At 43.9% G+C, this 15,012-nt stretch overlaps 1 protein-coding gene across 3 annotated transcripts in view; it reads right to left on the bottom strand.

The window, feature by feature from the left end:
• Nucleotides 1-15,012, bottom strand: part of ADHFE1 (alcohol dehydrogenase iron containing 1) — a 300,399-nt gene that overhangs the window by 49,582 nt on the left and 235,805 nt on the right. The gene's annotated exons all lie outside the window — the stretch shown is intronic.

The raw sequence follows: 15,012 nt of genomic DNA, 5'->3' as shown, positions 1-15,012 counted from the left end.
AGCATACGAGGAGTAGGTTGCACCATTTGTTGCCATTTTTTTTGCTCTTTCATGTCTATCAGGTGGGTTCTTGGAGACAGCATTCTTGAATTTTATGGCGTCTGAGGTACGAGTGGACTCTGTAGGGCTTTGTATAATCACACAAACCTTGGACATTCCAGGTTCTGCCGTCATGACAATGTTTTATCCCTGTCCGAGCTCGAACCCACCTCCCTGTCAAGAGCATAAAACAATGAAGATTGCTCCAATAAAGGATAAGGAATGGTTTCTTACCTGTAACTCCAGTTCTCTCGTAGGGGTATTTCCATGATAGTCATAAGCACTGAATAGTTCCGCGCGCCTGCGGGGACCCCGGAGCACTGATGTGAAGTATATTCTTAAGTGCAAATATCAGCCCTTTGAAAAAAAAGGTCTGTCAAAAAACACTTAAGAATAACAATGTGCAGCCTATGTGAACAGCTACACAGGCCAAATTGTTAAAAGAAAACAGTTGTAGTGTAAATTCATGTTTAAACATCTATTTATTCTATAAATATATTAACAAATACATTCTCATATTTTATTTACACCTCTCATGAGAATAAAACAATGCAGGGCAGTGTAGCCCATAGGCTGCCATTATACAGAATGAAAATAGAGCTGTGCCTTTAAGAAAGTAAAGTCTTCCTGTTTCCCATCATGCACAGCAAAAGGCAGCTGCCTCAGTTCTTTTTTGGAGGCTTGTAACCTGACATGAAGAAACAAAACATTTGTTGGAGTACCAACATCGATAATATTCATGGCAACTTGTTCTATGTCAACTCCACCGGGGAGGAGGGAGGGTTGCTTATGACTATCATGGAAATACCCCTACGAGAGAACTGGAGTTACAGGTAAGAAACCATTCCTTCTCTCGTAGGGGATTTCCATGTATAGTCATAAGCACTGAATAGAGTAGCAAGCCCATCCCCATAACCGCGGTGGAGTATACAGAAGAATACTGACAAAAAACATGAATCATGCAAATAAATTCTTAAGCAAGGCCTGTCCAACCTGCGCATCTGCCCTAGCGTCTGTATCAAGGCAGTAATGCTTAGTAAAGGTATGGACCGACTTCCAAGTGGCAGCCTTGCATATTTCTGCCAAAGGGACATTTCTCATCAAGGCTGCAGTAGCTGCCTTCCCTCTAGTAGAGTGGGCTTTTGGCCTACCACCAAGGGATTTGCTTGCTAACTGATAACATAACATTATACATGAAACAATCCACCTGGATAAAGATTGTTTAGACGTGCCCAACCCTGTTCTAACTGGGCCATAGTTAATAAAAAGCTGTTGTGATTTTCGTAAGCTTTTTGTCCTGTCCAAGTAAAATTTCAAGACTCTCTTTACATCTAGAGAGTGCAGAGTTCTCTCAGCAGGAGTAGTTGGATTTTGAAAGAAAGTAGGTAATGAAATTGTTTGGTTCACATGAAAGTCGGAGACTACCTTAGGTAAAAAAATTTGGATGAGTTCTCATTACCACTTTCGCAGAATGAAAAACCGTGTAGGGTTCTTGAGCGCAAAGGGCCTGGATTTTGCTAACCCTACGCGCTGAAGTGATTGCCACCAGAAAAGCAGCTTTCCATGTGAGATGTTGAAGCGATGCCTTATGTATCGGCTCGCATGGAGGCAGCATCAGACGTGATAGGACAACATTCAGTTCCCATGGAGGAGAAGGCTTTCTAATGGGAGGAAAAACCTTTTTTAAACCTTCCAGGAAGTCCTTAATAATCGGAATCCGAAAAAAAGAAGTTTGTGAAGGACTCTTTCTGTATGCCGTTACAGCCGCCAAGTGAACCTTTATTGATGACACTTGTAAGCCAGATTTTGCCAAACTTAACAAGTATGGCAGGATAGATTCCTCTCCACAGGAAACCGGGTCAATGTTGTTGTCTAAGCACCAGATACAGAATCTTTTCCACTTGCTTGCATAAGCTGATCTTGTGGAAGGGCGCTTTGCTTCTTTCAGAATTTCCATACAGTCCTGAGGTAGGTTCAAGTGTCCATATTGCACTAGCTCAGGAGCCATGCTGCCAAACTCAACGATGAGAGTTTGGGATGAGATATCTGCCCTCTGAACTTCGTGAGCAGGTCCGGACGATAAGGCAGCCTGATGTGTGGTTTGAGTGACCGGTGAAGAAGGTCTGGGAACCACCATTGGCGTGGCCACTCCGGAGCAATTAGGATCATTTTGGACTGAGCATTGGGTAACTTCTGGAGGACCGCCGGAATCAGGGGAAGCAGTGGAAAGTCGTAAAGAAATGCTCCTGACCAGCTTATCCACAGGGCATTCCCCAGTGTCCCTGGATGGTAATATCTGGAGGCGAAGTTTTGGCATTTTTTGTTTTCTGGGGTTGCGAATAGGTCTATAGAGGGGGTACCCCATAGTGCGAAAATGGAACGAACGACGTCGTCGTGTAGCACCCATTCGTGGTTCTCGTCCATTACCCGACCGAGGGCATCCGCTTGAACATTCTGGATGCCGGGCAGGTGAGTTGCCACTAGCGACAGGTTCCTGGCTAGAAGCCAATGCCAGATTGTCTGAGCCTCTCTGGATAAAATTCTGGACCTGGTGCCTCCTTGTTTGTTCACGTAGTACATAGTGGCCACGTTGTCTGTCTGGAGAAGGAGAGTTTCCGCTCTCAGAGAGGGAAGAAAGGCTTTGAGCGCAAGGTGGACTGCGCGAAGTTCCAGCAGGTTGATGTGATAGAGACTCTCTCTCTGTGACCACTTGCCTTGGACTCGAAGATGTTCCATGTGCGCCCCCCATCCGAGCAGTGACGCATCTGTTACGATGGTTTGAGCTGGAGGCTGTTGTTGGAACTGAATCCCCACCAAGAGATTGCTGGGTGAACACCACCACTTGAGGGATTGTAGGGCGTGGGGAGAAAGGAGGACTTTGTTCTCCCAATCGTCCCTCAGTTGACACCACTGATCCTCCAGGTTTTCCTGTAATGGTCTCATATGGAGGCGAGCATTGGGAACAAGATGGATACAAGACGCCATCGAGCCCAGTAGAGAAGTTATTACTCTTGCAGTGGCCTGAGGACTTTCCTGCAGTTGTTTGCACTTTTGGAGAATCGATAATCGTCGTTCCTCCGAAGGAAACACCTTTCCTAGATTGGTATTTATAATGGCCCCTAAGTAATGCAACCTCTGAACAGGCGTTGCTGTGGATTTCAGGAGATTGACTTGAAGACCGAGCTTCTGCAACAGCTGTAGAGTCCATTTGAAATGTTGTTGCGCCTCTAGATAACTGGAGGCCTTTATGAGCCAATCGTCTAGATAGGGGTAGACAAATATTCGTTGTTTCCTCAAGTGGGCGGCTACCACCGCCATGCATTTGGAAAAAGTTCTCGGCGCTGATTTGCGGCCGAAGGGTAGAACCGCAAATTGGTAATGACGTTTTCCGACGGTGAACCTTAGGAATTTTCGATGTTTCTTGGTCACCGGAATATGAAAGTAAGCGTCGCAAAGGTCTATTGCACAGAGCCAGTCGCCCTGACATAGATGTGGGTAAATTTGGTGCAAGGATAGCATCCAGAATTTCTCTTTGCGAATCCACTTGTTTGCTGTCCTTAGATATAAAATGGGACGAAACTCTTGTTTGTCTTTTTTCGGTACAAGGAAATATCTCAAATAAATCCCCTTCCCTTGCTGGCTGATCGGGACGGGTTATATGGCTCTTTTTTGCCATAGGATAGTGACTTCTAACTGAAGACCTTCGAGATGGTGGTTGGCTGTTTTGGGTGGAACAGATGGTGGAGGACTGGTGAATCTGAGAGCGTAACCATGTCTCACAATATTCAATACCCAGACGTCTGATGTGATGCGTAGCCACTCGTCCAGATGATTTGAGATACTTGCCCCTACCGGAGTGGATAACGGAGGAGGGGGAAGCGAAGATTCAGGGCTTAGACGCAGGAGCCTGTCGAGTGTCTGAGTTTGAGGTGTTGAACGACCCCTTGTCGACCTTCGCTGTGTGGAGAAACCCCTTTGATGCTGCTGTTGTTGCTGCTGCTGGGGGCGTGAAGACATCCAGTGTGGTGACTGATACCGGTGGGTGAAAAGTCTTCGCTGATATGGCCGGAATACCTTTCGTTGTTCTTTCGGTCTTTCCATGCCTACCGCTTTCAGGGTATCTAGCTCAGCCTTCATTCTGGCCATCTCGTCATCGGCATGAGAACCGAACAAGGTGGAGCCCGAGAAAGGTAAATTTTGTATTCTCTGTTGTGCTTCTGGTTTGAGTGATGTAAGTCTCAACCATGCATGCTTTCTGAGTGCTATTCCGTGAGCATAATTGTGTGCGGATAGTACCGAAGAGTCAGCTGCAGCACTTATAACTTGGTTAGAAACCATGGCTCCCTCACCCACGACCTCCAGGAAATCTTCCCTTTTGTCCTTAGGAAGATGTTCCGCAAACTGCATTATAGAGTCCCAGATCGTATCGCCCTAATAAAGCAGTAGCGCTGGCTGCTTTCATCGTGATGGCTGCAGTAGAACATACTTTTCATCCTGCAGCATCTATCTTTCTGCTCTCTTTATCTGGAGGTGAAGAGGAAGACGGTGATGTCGAATGCAATTTCTTTGCCGCTACTATGACCACCAAATCCGGTACTGGGTCCGACCTCAAGAATAGAGGATCTTGTTCTGGTGGACGATATTTTTTAATAAGTCTGGAAGGAGCAGACTTTGTTGCGGCCGGTGCAAGGAAAATATCCATTGCTGGTTCAAGGAGACCTGGAACCAGTGAAAGCAAAGGTCTGGAAGATGTCCTGTGATGTAAGGTCTCGAAGATTACTGACGTCGATGGGGCAGGTACCGCCAGCGGGATGTTCAGTTTGGTCGCCCCTCGTACTAAGACCTCCTGGAACGTATTCACATCATCTATGGGGGACACTCTCGGGGACGGTGAGTCCGATAGGGTTGGAGAGTAGTCCCGTGTAGACGAAGAAGAACGCCTGTGATATGAATGTTGAGATCTCTGTCGTGATTCATGACGGTGGTGCAGAGAGGAAGATGAGCGTCTAGAGGAATGTCCAGAAAGTCTTACAGATCGCGTTGGAGTCCTCAAAACAGACTCTGAAGGAGGAGCCGGAAGAGGAGCCGTAGGTGTTACCGGCGTCTGCATCAACGGCGATTGTCGAGGAGAGAGTTGTGGAGACGCTGGAAGCAGGATGAGTGAGGCCGAGGATTCTGACGTTGTATAAACCCTTTTAGGCCTTTTTGATTGTCGTCTAGACGTCGACACACTCCTCGACGTCAAAGTACGGTGACGGCGAGTGCCCCTCGATGTCGATTCTTCTCGCCGTTGAGAACCTCTCGACGACGACCCTCGACGTCGCTGTGGTGACAGCGAACGCCTCCGGCGGCGAGCACTCTCCCTCGACGTTGATCGCCCTCGCCGTGTCGAAAGCGAGCCGGACTCAGATCTCCTCAACGTGGAACGTCCTTGCCATGTCGACGGCGACCCAGATCTCGACGGCGAGTGTCCACGCCGTCTCAACGGCGAAATAGCTGTCGACGGCGAACGATGTCTCTTCCTCGCCGGTGAACCACTCCTCGACGGCGAGCATGTTGGCGCCGTTCCCTGTCTCGACGTCGACGCCCTCAACGTCGTCGGAGACCTCTGTTTTTGAGCAGGTCTGGTCGGAGTTATAGAGGAAACAGGGTGAGCCCTGGTAGAAGACTGACCTTCTCCTCGCTCTGTGGTAGAATGACCACTTTTTCTCCTGTCCTCTTTCGCCTGAAGTCGGATTTTCTCCCTGTCACGAAGAGTCCTTCTGGAGAAAGTTTTACAGATGCACACGACTCCGGTTTGTGGCTGGATGGAAGGCAAATTATACAGACCCGATGTGGATCTGTTTTAGCCTTTTTTCTGCCACAAGAAGGGCATTTGTCAAAAAGTGAAGGCATTTCTGAACTAGAAAAACCTCAAAATTCTGTCAGAATTTAACAGAAAAAAGTAGGAAATGATCACTCAATGTTAAAAACGTCGAGTGAAATTGAAATTCAAAAGATTTTTAATGAATTTCTGTCACAAAAAGGTTTTGTGAGGTAGAGCTCAATGCTTCAGGGTCCTGTCAGAAAGGAGCCGGAAAAAAGAACTGAGGCAGCTGCCTTTTGCTGTGCATGATGGGAAACAGGAAGACTTTACTTTCTTAAAGGCACAGCTCTATTTTCATTTTGTATAATGGCAGCCTATGGGCTACACTGCCCTGCATTGTTTTATTCTCATGAGAGGTGTAAATAAAATATGAGAATGTATTTGTTAATATGTTTATAGAATAAATAGATGTTTAAACGTGAATTTACACTACAACTGTTTTCTTTTAACAATTTGGGATGTGTAGCTGTTCACATAGGCTGCACATTGGTATTCTTAAGTGTTTTTTGACAGACCTTTTTTTTCAAAGGGCTGATATTTGCACTTAAGAATATACTTCACATCAGTGCTCCGGGGTCCCTACCACTGATGTGGGAACGGCTCCCCCTCCACCTCCTCTATTTCAAAAACTGGCTGCATCACAGAATAATTTAGCACTACAGTAATATTATTAAATAGTAGAAGCAGATGGGCACAACATCAGAGCAGGACGATACGCGTCCCACCTGGCATGGAAAATGATGTAGAGCGTTATACAGCCAAGTGGGGCATCAGTGAACCCTCTGACTTTCCACAGTAAACCCAATAGGGTTACCCCATTTCCTCTCAATACATAATAGAGACATCTGTGACTGGTGGCAATTCGGAGTTCAGTTCAACATCATCTGGTCTGACCATCGGCTCTGGGGAGGCCCGTGCCAAGGTGCCGTCATCTTGCACCATATTGCGCCCACTGACCTGGGCTTCCAGGCCATTGGCACTTATCTTCCTCGACTTTTCACAGGGCCGCCAGTTCAAAGTAGTTATGCTCCACCCAGAGCGAGTCGCAGGTTTCCGTGCTGCCATCTTGTCTCAGGGGACCTTTTTCCACATCTCCAATCACTGCCACACCTCCTCTGGTGAGTTGAAAAAGTGAGATTTGCCCCCCTAAAGCAGGCAAAGACAAGCTGGCTAGAGCAACATGTATTTGAGTCCCACTGAGTGCAGATTTTGTTTGACATCCAGGAGGCCTTTCCGATGATCTTGCACTTTGCGGGTGTATTCAGGATACACTGAGATTTTATGATTTGCGAAACATGGAGTTTCAGCCTCCCGGGCTGCTCGAATAACACTGTATCTATCACTGTAATTGAGAATATGGGCTATGATGGCTTTCAGGGGGGAAGGGCCTGGTCTGGGAGGAGCCACCAACGCACGGTGCGCCTTCTTGATGTCAAGCAGCCAGAAGTTTATTTCTGTTAAGTACACACTGAGATGAATTTGCTCCTGCAAACTAAGACCTCAACTTTAGAACAAAGCCTCTGCTTTATTAAATCTGTTATGTGCCTTTGTGTCTAAACAGGAACATTACATCAAACAGTGACAGTGGTTCAGTATTCAGCAAAAGACAGCGCCAATTGCCCTGGCACTTGTGAGTATATATGCATGACTGGACTACTTTGACCAGATGTTTACCTCTATAGCTCATCTGCAGTTATCTGACATAACTAATTGCAAGGAAGTTAAGTATTTCAACAGCTCTACCAGGATCCATTCAAGATACTATGCACATTTGGCCTTATAGGCTCCATTTCTTATACGTTTGTTTTGGAGGTATTTATAGTTAGGAACCTTCCATGCTGAATTGTTCAAAATAGTCCAGGGAACACAACATGCCATTCAGAAGTACGCATTACCTAAATCACGGATCATGATTTGTGGCGATGCACAATGGTAGCATCTTCAATTTAAATTGAATAGGAGTGAAAAGAAGGACAAGTACATCACACCTATTCTTCAGTGTTTTATACTTCCCTTTCTTGACTGTCTTGTTCCATGAACATTGTGTACACCTAAGTACAAGTGTGTGAATGGAACTAAAATAGGAATTGTACAAAGCCGAGTTCAACCACAACTGGCTGAAATTAAGCTGCAGGATCCCCTCTATTGCCTTGGTCAAACAGGCATTCCTCATGATGTCACAGGAAAATTCAAGCATGGTTTTGCAAGGTAATCAACGGTGAATATTTTACATTTATAACATGACTGAGACTAAAGAATATTGTTTCAGCCATTACTCATGATCACCCTGTATAATTTTATCAATCTTTTGGCAGAAGCACTCTAAAAGAATAATAAGGCGGCAAATGCAGTTCTTTCATTATCTGCATGTTTGCTGTTATGCTGCCGCAATGCAATTTTGTATGAAAATTCTTAGAATTTTAACCTAAGGATATTAGGGAGTCGATGCTCATGGAATCTACTTTATTAGGCACTTCCCTTTGATGTTAGAAGTTGTGTCTATAATACTGTCTTCAAGTCTAGGAGCTTAGAAGTACATGCACTTTTCCACTTACCATACCATCCTTCAGTGGTCCTCGTTGCTAATATCTCATGGATTAATTTGACCGATCCTCTAGTTATTTTGAGATTTTATGGGTGTTTCCTGAGATACCTTTTCTGGGAGTAGCAACCATCATCGTACCAGTCTTAGAGTACCTCAGACACACATGTCCCTCTAGCTTACAGATGCATGTATTTGCTTGAGTCTGTCACTGTTTCTACAACAACAGGAATGAAAGAGTGGGAAGCAGCCTGCTGAACTAAGTGCTTCCAAGAATAGGGAAAAAAATAAAAGTGATATAACATCTTGTATAGTGCAAAGAAGGAGTATGTATTTTTTGCAGGTTTTGCTCCCAAGGAGATGGCAATGGATCTAGGATCTAATCCAATAGGCACACAGACCGACATCAAGTAGCATGCTTCATCATCGGGTTTCTGATCACCCAAGACATGATCCCATCAATGTTGACACAAGCTTTCCTCAGGCTCTTCTTAGAATCTTTTTTGCATGTCTTGCTGGAATTTCCTTCATGGTCTTTCATTAATTCAGATTTTTTTGTAGCTGAGGGAAATCGCCCTTTAGTTGCTTACAATATTCTAGATTTTATACGTTAGACTGAGTGGTTATAGTCTCTAGCACTGAATGAAAAAAATGCCACAATCCTCTATCCTCAAAGCAGTTAGGAGCATTAAAGAGAATGTCTGAGCCAAGACAGGTCACCCAACCCCACGGGTGAGATATTATGCCACCAGGTTCAAATTGAAACAGGAAAAAAGAAAAATGCGGGACATAAAAGGCAGAGCAAGCTAAGGCATGTATAGCAAATTAATAATCAATAAGCAAAATCAAAAGTTCAACTTCCTCTTCCCATTCTGAATTATTTAGAGAAACTGATGCATCAGAACAAGACCCTCACTAAGAAACCAATGACTACAAAATGAAAACAAAAGAAAAAGTAGATGCAAATAACAAACGTACATGACCCCAACTGTAATCAACCCCTTGTGAGATATCAGTGTATTGAAGAAGGATATTATGCCCATCAGTGTGGCATGAAGCCAGCTAGAAAACCCAAAAAATGTCATGACTAACAGCTAGAACAAAACAATCTGCATAACTAGTCAAAAGTTGGCCCCGAAGTGGCACGTAGGCAACATCATCAATGTTTCTAGTAAATTACTACGAATAGTGAGGCAATATTTCAGTTCCACCAGGGATTCAACTTTACACCACTTGGTATCTACATCTTTGCTAGACCAAACACACCGACCAATTGTAAAGGCAACATCAATGGCTATGTCAGGAGTATGAACTTATTTGGTGTATTTTCTGACTCTCATCATACTATTTGCTGTCTAGGACCCTCACACATAATGCATAATGAATCTGGCATTTTCACCATTGTATTAATGTAGGGAAAATCAAAGAGACCCATAACTCAGAGCTATGCAGCAGAAAGAGTTATGTTACTCATACTGCAAAACATGGCTAAAGGTACATCAAGTTACAAATCAAGCAGACTTTATTGTAACCTTGTCCTGATATCTCAATATTGCCTGATGTACCCAGCACGCTGCACTATATTTGAGTCTCCAGGACGTTTTCACGGAGAAACACTCAGTGATTAGCGTCTCACAACAGCTAAAAGCAATTGTGAAAATGACACTATTCTACTCCCCATAGGCCTGCAAGGGGCAGCATGGGCCTACAAGTATTCAAGTAGACGTCATGCACAGAAGCCAAAACAAAATTGTACACATGGTAGATTTGTTAACATCAATCACATCAAAAACAACAAAGGTGCCAGAGGCCAATGCTGACGTCAATCTGTCATTCTGTCATTCTGACTTGTGAATTTGGGAAACATCCAAATTGTTTAATTAGCTTGGCTGACAAACTGTGTAGGCGTTGAGGCTATAAGACCAAGATTTCTTGGCTGATTATATAAGCGGTCTCTACTGCTCCAGTGCATGCAACCTCATCTGTGGAGTACTGCAAGGATCATCTCTCAGCCGAACCCTCATCAACATTTACAAGATCCTTCTTGCAAGCATTATCCACACCCATGAGATCGATGTACTATCCTAGACTGCTGACACTCAAGTGATCATCTCCCTCTCAGACAAAATTCCCAACACTCAGACCTTTTGCCTGCATGACCAAAGACACCGACTGGTTGAAGACCAACTGTATCAAACTAAAAACTGACAAGCCAGAAGTCATGATTTCCGAGAAGAGCTCATCACCATGGGATTCCACCGGATAGCCGGCTGAACTTGGACCCACCTCCACCTCCATGCCAAGAAACTTTGGATTATCATCTAATGCCATCTCAACATGATGGCCAAAGTCAACACTTTCATAGCCTCTTGCTTCCACAACCTGAAGATGCAGAGGAAAGAATTTAAATAGCTCCCAACTAGCACCCGCAAAACTGTCACCCACGCCTTCGTAACAAACTAGCTGGACTACGGGAACACCCATTACACCAGTATCAGCAAGCAACTCACCAGGGGACTTCAAACTATTCAGAATTCAGCAGCCAGAATCACACACAACCGTCCATGCCACACGCACAGCACACCACACCTCACGGAGCACCTTTTACTTCCAATACACAAATGAGCCCAGTTCAAACTTCTCACACACCCTTCAAAGCCCCACACAACACGGGCCTAGCTTACTTCAACCACTGAATCTCATTTCACAAACTCACAAAGCGCCTTCGCTCTGCCAGTTTCCTACTTACATGCATTCCATGTATATGCAGCACGAGAGCCGGCAGTTAGGCTTTCTCCTACAGCGCTCCTAAATCCAGGGATGACCTGCTGTTTCACGACAGATCTACCTCTTCTATTTTCAAATTCCACAAGAAACTAAAGACATGGCTCTTCAATCAGACTTCCACCAGCCAGGCCAGACTTGCATCTGCTTTAGCACCAGGATGGCTTATGGAGTGATAGTGCACTTTACTCATATAACATAACATAACCATAAAACGGATTCAGAATACCTTGGGCAATAAAGAGTTTAAGGCTGCAATGTGGACAGCACTGTCATTGTGATGGGATGTACTGACATGGTGTGCTCCCAGGGAATCCAGGTAAAGGTGTACCATTTCAAAGATCAGGGTGATATGAGCCCTGATGCCCAGTGTTTTCATCCATCATCACAGTTTAAGAAAGGGCTTCCTTTTCTGAACTGTCTATTTTGCAAAGTTTTGAGTAATAATGGTCTTGAGACTGTCTGACATAAATTGGAGGTTTACCATGGTCCACTAAAGAAGGAAAAAAAAACTAGTATGTATTGTTGAATTTTCAAAAGATTAATGCTATAGGGAATTTGCCATTCGTAATTGGGTGTGTGGTGACTGAAATAGCCCTCTAAATCACATCTGCATACAAGTTCAACAACTATGATTACAGGAATTTAGCCTTCAGGCTATTCCTTGCTTACATTTTAATCCTACTCAGAGTTTTATGAGGACTAAACTCCTAAACTATCCTCCATCTGTGTGTGTTTTGCCCCATTCTGTGGCTTCTCAGATCCGTTTTACATAACATGTGAATGACCTGATCTATCTGGTTGCTCATCCTGGTTTCTGCATCCTTAGCCCTCAAGAGAATTTAACGTACCGAAGTCTATTATCATGCCTGCAATGTGGGTAAAGAGGAGGCTAGAATGAGGCTAGGTATGTTTTATCAAAGCATTCATGATGCCAGCCCCTTCAACATCACTTCCAGACTTTATACAAGAACCTACTTTCTTTGATCAGTGACTCAGGAATATCAGTCCTGTGCTGTTTATTTAACACCAGTTCTCTTTGTTTATTTGTTTGAGCTTTCTTAAATATGTTTAGATTTGGGTTAGTCCGATCTTTGAAAATCAGTAAGCACTGAAGGTTTATTTCTTGTTGATGCTCAAGCCATAAGTTTTTAAAACAAGAGGTATATGTTCTGTGCTCTTTGAATCCAAAGGGAAGTCTATCGGGCCTTCAGTGAGCCTGGTAAACCAAAGACTGGAAGAAGGTTGGAAGAGGTAAAAAGTAGTTAGAACAGGCGTTAGAAGCTCAGTTGTAACACAGTGGCGATCTGCTTCACATGTTCAGGGAAGTGAATGGGCCCCTTGTGATAAGTAGGTATATAGGAACATCCCCAGCCAATAATGATCCTATCAGTGTGTGGTTGCACCACTGCCTGGATGTTTAGCTTGTTCGTGGCTTAGTTTTACTTAAAGTGTAACAAGGAACGTTCTGCAATGGCAAAGCCCAAATTTAAATAACGTGTTATACACTAGAAATCAATGCTTAGTGCTACACGCTGCATTGGTTTAAAATAGGTTAAGCATTAGCTTATCAACACCTTTTCCAGAACACACCTTTTCTCGAAGTTCTCATGGACTTTTTACTTCTAGTATTAAGTCTGTTTCAATGGTAATTTGCAATTTATTAAATTTTGTTTCACTGAACAACCTTGGTGAAAGATGTGTACTGCTCTTAGATGTCAGGCAGCATGGGCTGACTATTGCCTGTTGCTAACATTGCCTGAGCTGTGGCTGCCCTTTATGCAGTGTTCTAAAAATGCTCTGGCATCACTGGTGACTCCCACTTTACTGTGAGTATCAAGAAACTCCTCACACAGCCTGTCAACAGTTTTTGCAGTAGCAACAGTGATTGAGCTGACGACTATCAGCATGGAAAGAATTACAATCATTTGAAAACAGGTCGTGGGGGATGGCTGGTGGGCTGCAACTATGGATTGCCAGGAGCTCAGCACCATTTCTTTTTAAATTAAATCAAATAAAATCAGGGTTTATAAAGTGCAATTACTCACCCTTAAGGGCCTCAAGGTGCTAAGGGGCTTTGTCCTTTGAGCTTCAGTTGAAGAGCCAGGTTTTAAGGTCCTTCCTGACTTGGGGTAGCAATGGCGACTGCTTGAGGTGCAGGGGCAAGGTTTTCCAGCTCTCTGCCAGGAGGTAGGTGAAGGATCTCCCACTGGCTGAGGTCTTCCATATGCAGGGATTCGGTGGCTAGCGTTTGTTGAGCGGGGCAGAGAGGTCTGGTGGGGGAGTAGAAGGTGATACGGTGGTTGAGGTAGGTGGGTCCTAGGTCATGAAGGGCCTTGTAGGCGAGGACGAGGAGCTTGAAGTTAATTCTCTTCTCGATAGGGAGCCAGTGGAGGCCTCTTAGGTGACTGGAGATATGTTTGCGGCGGGCAATGTCCAGGATGAGTCTGGCGGAGGCACTTTCGATGTGCTGTAACGTCTTGAGGTTCTTCTGGGTGGTACCGGCATAGAGGGCATTGCAATAGTTGAGTCTGCTGGTAACCATGGCATGGGTTATGGTTTTGCGGCAGTCCTTTGGGATCCATTGGTAGATCTTCTGGATCTTCAAGATGGTGTACTGAAGAGTAGGCCTCATGCTGGAAGTACAGATCATTGATATGCACTGCTCTGAAGCTTAAGATTTATATCATCCTGACCCTACATATTGACTAGCAGAAATCTGTTAGGTGGTTTATTCTTGAGCTTATAGGATGTGAAGAATCTACCTGCATGTGTTCAGAGTTTGTCATTTTAAACAGTTGCAGACAATGGTCCTTGGCCGGCCATATTTATTTTCTTTTTGGAAATATTTGCTAGTGGCTTTGCTACTACCTCATCCAGGGCCAGATTACAAAGCATCTTTGAGGTCGCAAATGGCCTGATTTACAGAATGGGGTCGTTTGCAATCACAAAAATACCTTTTCTGAAGTACAAACCTCAAATTACAATTTGGTAACAAGTTAACAAATTGTAATTTGGATTTGTAACCCAACACTGATTAGTTATTTGGAAGGGGTGTGCTTAGGGTGTCCCTTCCAAATCCCAAAGTGCGGTGGTATGGATTAATGTTTTGCAATCAAATTCTGGCCACAAAATATTAATCTTTTTTCACCTCCTCAAAGGAGGTGGTAGGCCAATTGCAAAGGGGAAGGGGTCCCCACTGAACCTTTTCCTCTTTGTGAATATTGACAAAACATTTTTAAGAGTAGGCAGAGGTCCATTTGACCACTGCCTACTCTAAAAAAATCGAGCTTACGTTTTTCATTTTTTTTTTAATGCATCCTGTTTTCCTTTAGGGAAAACAGGTTTGATTAAAAAACATTGTTGTATTTAAAAGCAATCACAGAAATGGTGAACTGCTGACCCCAGCAGGCCACCATCCCTGTGATGGCTATCAATCCTAATTAGTCACAGATTGCCACCTACTTCATTAATATACATGAGGTTGGTCGATTTGCGACCCATTAGAAATTACTAAATTAAAAATATAAGTTTCATATAATAGGAATAGCTTTTACCAAATAGTTCTTCGAGAGAAAACACTGTTTAAAAAATCGCAATTCCAAATGTTCGTACATACGGACCTTCCCTGTATTTTTTTTAATAAGTAACTGATCCTTCCGACTAATTTAAAAAATATATACCCTTACTTTCTGTTTCCCTTTATTTCTTTGTTCTATGTGCATTGGCTAATGTAATATAATCATATTTTCGCAAATGTATATCTGTATTTTAATTATTT

The sequence above is a fragment of the Pleurodeles waltl genome, chromosome 2_2 (genome assembly GCF_031143425.1).
Source record: "Pleurodeles waltl isolate 20211129_DDA chromosome 2_2, aPleWal1.hap1.20221129, whole genome shotgun sequence".
Taxonomy (NCBI): domain Eukaryota; kingdom Metazoa; phylum Chordata; class Amphibia; order Caudata; family Salamandridae; genus Pleurodeles; species Pleurodeles waltl.
This window is presented reverse-complemented; position numbering and strand designations above follow the sequence as displayed.